The following is a 6,000-nucleotide window of genomic DNA, read 5'->3' as shown; positions in this document are numbered from 1 at the left end:
AACTTATGACTGACTGGCCGTTATGACTGGCTGGCCGTTATGACTGACTAGCCGTTATGACTGGCTGGCCGGTTACAACTTATGACTGACTGGCCGTTATGACTGGCTGGCCGTTATGACTGACTAGCCGTTATGACTGGCTGGCCGGTTACAACTTATGACTGACTGGCCGTTATGACTGGCTGCCCGGTTACAACTTATGACAGCCAGTTACAACTTATGACTGGCTGGCCGTTATGACTGGCTGGCCGTTATGACTGACTGGCCGTTATGACTGACTGGCCGTTATGACTGGCTGGCTGTTATGACTGGCTGGCCGTTATGAGTGCTGGCCGTTATGACTGGCTGGCCGTTATAACTGGCTGGCCGTTATGACTGACTGGCCGTTATGACTGGCTGGCCGTTATGACTGGCTGGCCGTTATGACTGGCTGGCCGTTATGACTGACTGGCCGTTATGACTGGCTGGCCGTTATGACTGGCTGGCCGTTATGACTGGCTGGCCGTTATAACTGGCTGGCCGTTATGACTGACTGGCCGTTATGACTGGCTGGCCGTTATGACTGACTGGCCGTTATGGCTGACTGGCCGTTATGACTGGCTGGCCGTTATGACTGGCTGGCCGTTATGACTGACTGGCCGTTATAACTGGCTGGCCGTTATGACTGGCTGGCCGTTATGACTGGCTGGCCGTTATGACTGGCTGGCCGTTATGACTGGCTGGCCGTTATAACTGGCTGGCCGTTATGACTGACTGGCCGTTATGACTGACTGGCTGTTATGACTGACTGGCCGTTATAACTGGCTGGCCGTTATGACTGACTGGCCGTTATGACTGGCTGGCCGTTATGACTGGCTGGCCGTTATGACTGACTGGCCGTTATGACTGTCTGGCCGTTATGACTGGCTGGCCGTTATGACTGACTGGCCGTTATAACTGGCTGGCCGTTATGACTGGCTGGCCGTTATGACTGGCTGGCCGTTATGACTGGCTGGCCGTTATGACTGGCTGCCGGTTAAAACTTATGACTGGCTGGCCGTTATGACTGGCTGGCCGTTATGACTGACTGGCCGTTATGACTGTCTGGCCGTTATGACTGGCTGGCCGTTATGACTGACTGGCCGTTATAATTGGCTGGCCGTTATGACTGGCTAGCCGTTATGACTGGCGGGCCGTTATGACTGGCTGGCCGTTATAACTGGCTGGCCGTCATGACTGGCTGGCCGTTATGACTGACTGGCCGTTATGTCTGGCTGGCCGTTATGACTGACTGGCCATTATGACTGGCTGGCCGTTATGACTGGCTGGCCGTTATGACTGGCTGGCCGTTATAACTGGCTGGCCGTTATGACTGGCTGACCGTCATGACTGACTGGCCGTTATGACTGGCTGGCCGTTATGACTGACTGGCCGTTATGACTGGCTGGCCGTTATGACTGGCTGGCCGTTATAACTGGCTGGCCGTTATGACTGGCTGGCCGTTATGACTGACTGGCCGTTATGACTGGCTGCCGTTATGACTGACTGCCCGGTTACAACTTATGACTGACTGGCCGTTATGACTGGCTGGCCGTTATGACTGTCTGGCCGTTATGACTGGCTGGCCGTTATGACTGACTGGCCGTTATGACTGGCTGGCCGTTATGACTGGCTGGCCGTTATAACTGGCTGGCCGTTATGACTGGCTGGCCGGTTACAACTTATGACTGGCTGGCCGTTATGACTGGCTGGCCGTTATGACTGACTGGCCGTTATGACTGCCTGGCCGGTTACAACTTATGACTGGCTGGCCTTTATGACTGGCTGGCCGTTATGCCTGACTGGCCGTTATAACTGGCTGGCCGTTATGACTGGCTGGCCGTTATGACTGACTGGCCGTTATGACTGGCTGGCCTTTATGACTGGCTGGCCGTTATGCCTGACTGGCCGTTATGACTGACTGGCCGTTATGACTGGCTGGCCGTTATGACTGACTGGCCGTTATGACTGGCTGGCCGTTATGACTGGCTGGCCGTTATGACTGACTGGCCGTTATAACTGGCTGGCCGTTATAACTGGCTGGCCGTTATGACTGGCTGGCCGTTATGACTGACTGGCCGTTATGACTGACTGGCCGTTATGACTGACTGGCCGTTATAACTGGCTGGCCGTTATGACTGGCTGGCCGTTATGACTGGCTGGCCGTTATGACTGGCTGGCCGGTTACAACGTAGGAAGGAAACAAGCTTACCTGGGGCTGAGGAGAGGCACATGCTAGTGTGGGCTGGAGACCTGCTGCTGAGCAAGCCGAGAGAGAGAGAGAGAGAGGGGGGGGGGGGGGCGCTGCTGAGGAAAGGGAGTAAGGTACTGCTGAGGAAGGGGAGAGAGGCGCTGCTGAGGATGGGGAATAAGGCGCTGCTGAGGATGGGAGAGAGGTGGGCGCTGCTGAGGACGTTGCAGTTACACAGGATAAAATCTGCATAATTACAGACTGGCAGGAGAGATGGACCCGCCCAGATATGGTGGGGTCTGGACCAGCCCGGGTATGGTAGGGTCTGGATTACCCCGGGTATGGTGGGGTCTGGACTACCCCTGGTATGGTGGGGCCTGGACTACCCCGGGTATGATGGGGTCTGGACTACCCCGGGTATGGTGGGGTCTGGACTACCCCGGGTATGGTGGGGTCCTGGACTACCCCGGGTATGGTGGGGTCTGGACTACCCCGGGTATGTTAGGGTCTGGACTACCTTGAGTATGGTGGGGTCTGGATTACCCAGGGAATGATGGGGTCTGGACTACCCCGGGTATGGTGGGGTCTGGACTACCCTGGGTATGGTGGGGTCTGGACTACCCTTGGTATGGTGGGGTCTGGACTACCCAGGGTATGATGGGGTCTGGACTACCCCGGGTATGGTGGGGTCTGGACTTCCCCGAATATGGTGGGGTCTGGACTACCCCTGGTATGATGGGGTCTGGACTACCCCGGGTATGGTGGGGTCTGGACTACCCTGAGTATGGTGGGGTCTGGATTGCCCCGGGATTGATGGGGTCTGGACTACCCCGGGTATGGTGGGTCTGGACTACCCCGAGTATGGTGAGGTCTGAACTACCCCGGGTATGGCGGAGTCTGGACTACCCCGGGTATGGTGGGGTCTAGATTACCCCGAGTATGGTGGGGTCTGGACTAACCCGGGTATGGTGGGGTTTGGACTACCCAGGGTATGTCGGGGTCTGGACTACCCCGGGTATGGTGGGGTCTGGATTACCCCTGGTATGGTGGGGTCTGGACTACCCCGAGTATGGTGGGGTCTGGACTACCCCGGGTATGGTGGGGTCTGGACTACCCCTGGTATGATGGGGTCTAGACTACCCCGGGTATGGTGGGGTCTGGACTACCCCGGGAATGATGGGGTCTGGACTACCCCGGGTATGGTGGGGTCTGGACTACCCTGAGTATGGTGGGGTCTGGATTACCCCGGGAATGATGGGGTCTGGACTACCCCGGGTATGGTGGGCTCTGGACTACCCTGAGTATGGTGAGGTCTGAACTACCCCGAGTATGGTGGGGTCTGGATTACCCCGGGTATGGTGGGGTCTGGACTACCCCAGGTATGGTGGGATCTGGACTACCCCGAGTATGGTGGGGTCTGGACTTCCCCGGGTATGGTGAGGTCTGGACTACCCCGGGTATGGTGGGGTCTGGACTACCCCGGGTATGGTGGGGTCTGGACTACCGCGGGTATGGTGGGGTCTGGACTACCCTTGGTATGGTGGGGTCTGGACTACCCAAGGTATGATGGGGTCTGGACTACCCCGGGTATGGTGGGGTCTGGACTTCCCCGAATATGGTGGGGTCTGGACTACCCCTGGTATGATGGGGTCTGGACTACCCCGGGTATGGTGAGGTCTGGACTACCCTGAGTATGGTGGGGTCTGGATTGCCCCGGGAATGATGGGGTCTGGACTACCCCGGGTATGGTGGGGTCTGGACTACCCCGAGTATGGTGAGGTCTGAACTACCCCGGGTATGGCGGAGTCTGGACTACCCCGGGTATGGTGGGGTCTGGACTACCCCGGGTATGGTGGGGTCTGGACTACCCCGGGTTTCGGTGGGGTCTGGACTACTCCGGGTATGGTGGGGTCTGGACTACCCCGAGTATGGTGTGGTCTGGACTTCCCCGGGTATGGTGGGGTCTGGACTACCCCGAGTATGGTGGGGTCTGGACTACCCCGGGTATGGTGGGGTCTGGACTACTCCGGGTACGGTGGGGTCTGGACTACTCCAGGTATGGTGGGGTCTGGACTACCCCGGGTATGGTGAGGTCTGGACTACCCCTGGTATGGTGGGGTCTGGACTACCCCGAGTATGGTGAGGTCTGGACTACCCCTGGTATGGTGGGGTCTGGACTACCCCGAGTATGGTGAGGTCTGGAGTACCCCGGGTATGGTGGGGTCTGGACTACCCCGGGTATGGTGAGGTCTGGACTACCCCTGGTATGGTGGGGTCTGGACTTCCCCGAGTATGGTGAGGTCTGGACTACCCCGGGTATGGTGGGGTCTGGACTTCCCCGGGTATGGTGAGGTCTGGACTACCCCGGGTATGGTGGGGTCTGGACTACCCCTGGTATGGTGGGGTCTGGACTACCCCTGGTATGGATGCCATTTGGTAAACATGCGATTGTCTTGGACAATCATATGTTTACGAAATGGCGTCCTAGCTTCGTCTCTTCGATGTATATCAACTGACTGTTATATTTCTGTCTTGTGTCTCCCCTGATGATGTGATTATTACACGAAAGTGCACTTAGGAACTTTTCGTGTTTCATTTTCCCCGTGGACTTATAGGAATATCTTGATCACGCACAAAATTGTGATCCTTTCCAACATATATATATATATATATATATATATATATATAGGGTTAAGGGTCAAGTCAATTGGGAGGTGAGTTTGAATGGAGAAAAACTGGAGGAAGTGAAGTGTTTTAGATATCTGGGAGTGGATCTGGCAGCGGATGGAACCATGGAAGCGGAAGTGGATCATAGGGTGGGGGAGGGGGCGAAAATTCTGGGAGCCTTGAAGAATGTGTGGAAGTCGAGAACATTATCTCGGAAAGCAAAAAATGGGCATGTTTGAAGGAATAGTGGTTCCAACAATGTTGTATGGTTGCGAGGCGTGGACTCTGGATAGAGTTGTGCGCAGGAGGATGGATGTGCTGGAAATGAGATGTTTGAGGACAATGTGTGTTGTGAGGTGGTTTGATCGAGTAAGTAACGTAAGGGTAAGAGAGATGTGTGGAAATAAAAAGAGTGTGGTTGAGGGAGCAGAAGAGGGTGTTTTGAAGTGGTTTGGGCACATGGAGAGAATGAGTGAGGAAAGATTGACCAAGAGGATATATGTGTCGGAGGTGGAGGGAACGAGAAGAGGGAGACCAAATTGGAGGTGGAAAGATGGAGTGAAAAAGATTTTGTGTGATCGGGGCCTGAACATGCAGGAGGGTGAAAGGAGGGCAAGGAATAGAGTGAATTGGAGCGATGTGGTATACCGGGGTTGACGTGCTGTCAGTGGATTGAATCAAGGCATGTGAAGCGTCTGGGGTAAACCATGGAAAGCTGTGTAGGTATGTATATTTGCGTGTGTGGACGTATGTATATACATGTGTATGGGGTGGGTTGGGCCATTTCTTTCGTCTGTTTCCTTGCGCTACCTCGCAAACGCGGGAGACAGCGACAAATCAAAAAAAAAAAAAAAAAAAAAAAAATATATATATATATATATATATATATATATATATATATATATATATGTGTGTGTGTGTGTGTGTGTGTGTGTGTGTGTGTGTGTGTGTGCGCGTGTGTGGGCGTGTATGTATATACATGTCTATGTGGGTTGGTTGGGCCATTCTTTCGTCTGTTTCCTTGCGCTACCTCGCTAACGCGGGAGACAGCGACAAAGTATAATAAATGAATTATATATATATATATATATATATATATATATATATATATATATATATATATA

Source organism: Panulirus ornatus, chromosome 13 (assembly GCF_036320965.1).
Source record: "Panulirus ornatus isolate Po-2019 chromosome 13, ASM3632096v1, whole genome shotgun sequence".
Classification (NCBI taxonomy): Eukaryota; Metazoa; Arthropoda; class Malacostraca; order Decapoda; family Palinuridae; genus Panulirus; species Panulirus ornatus.
This window is presented reverse-complemented; position numbering follows the sequence as displayed.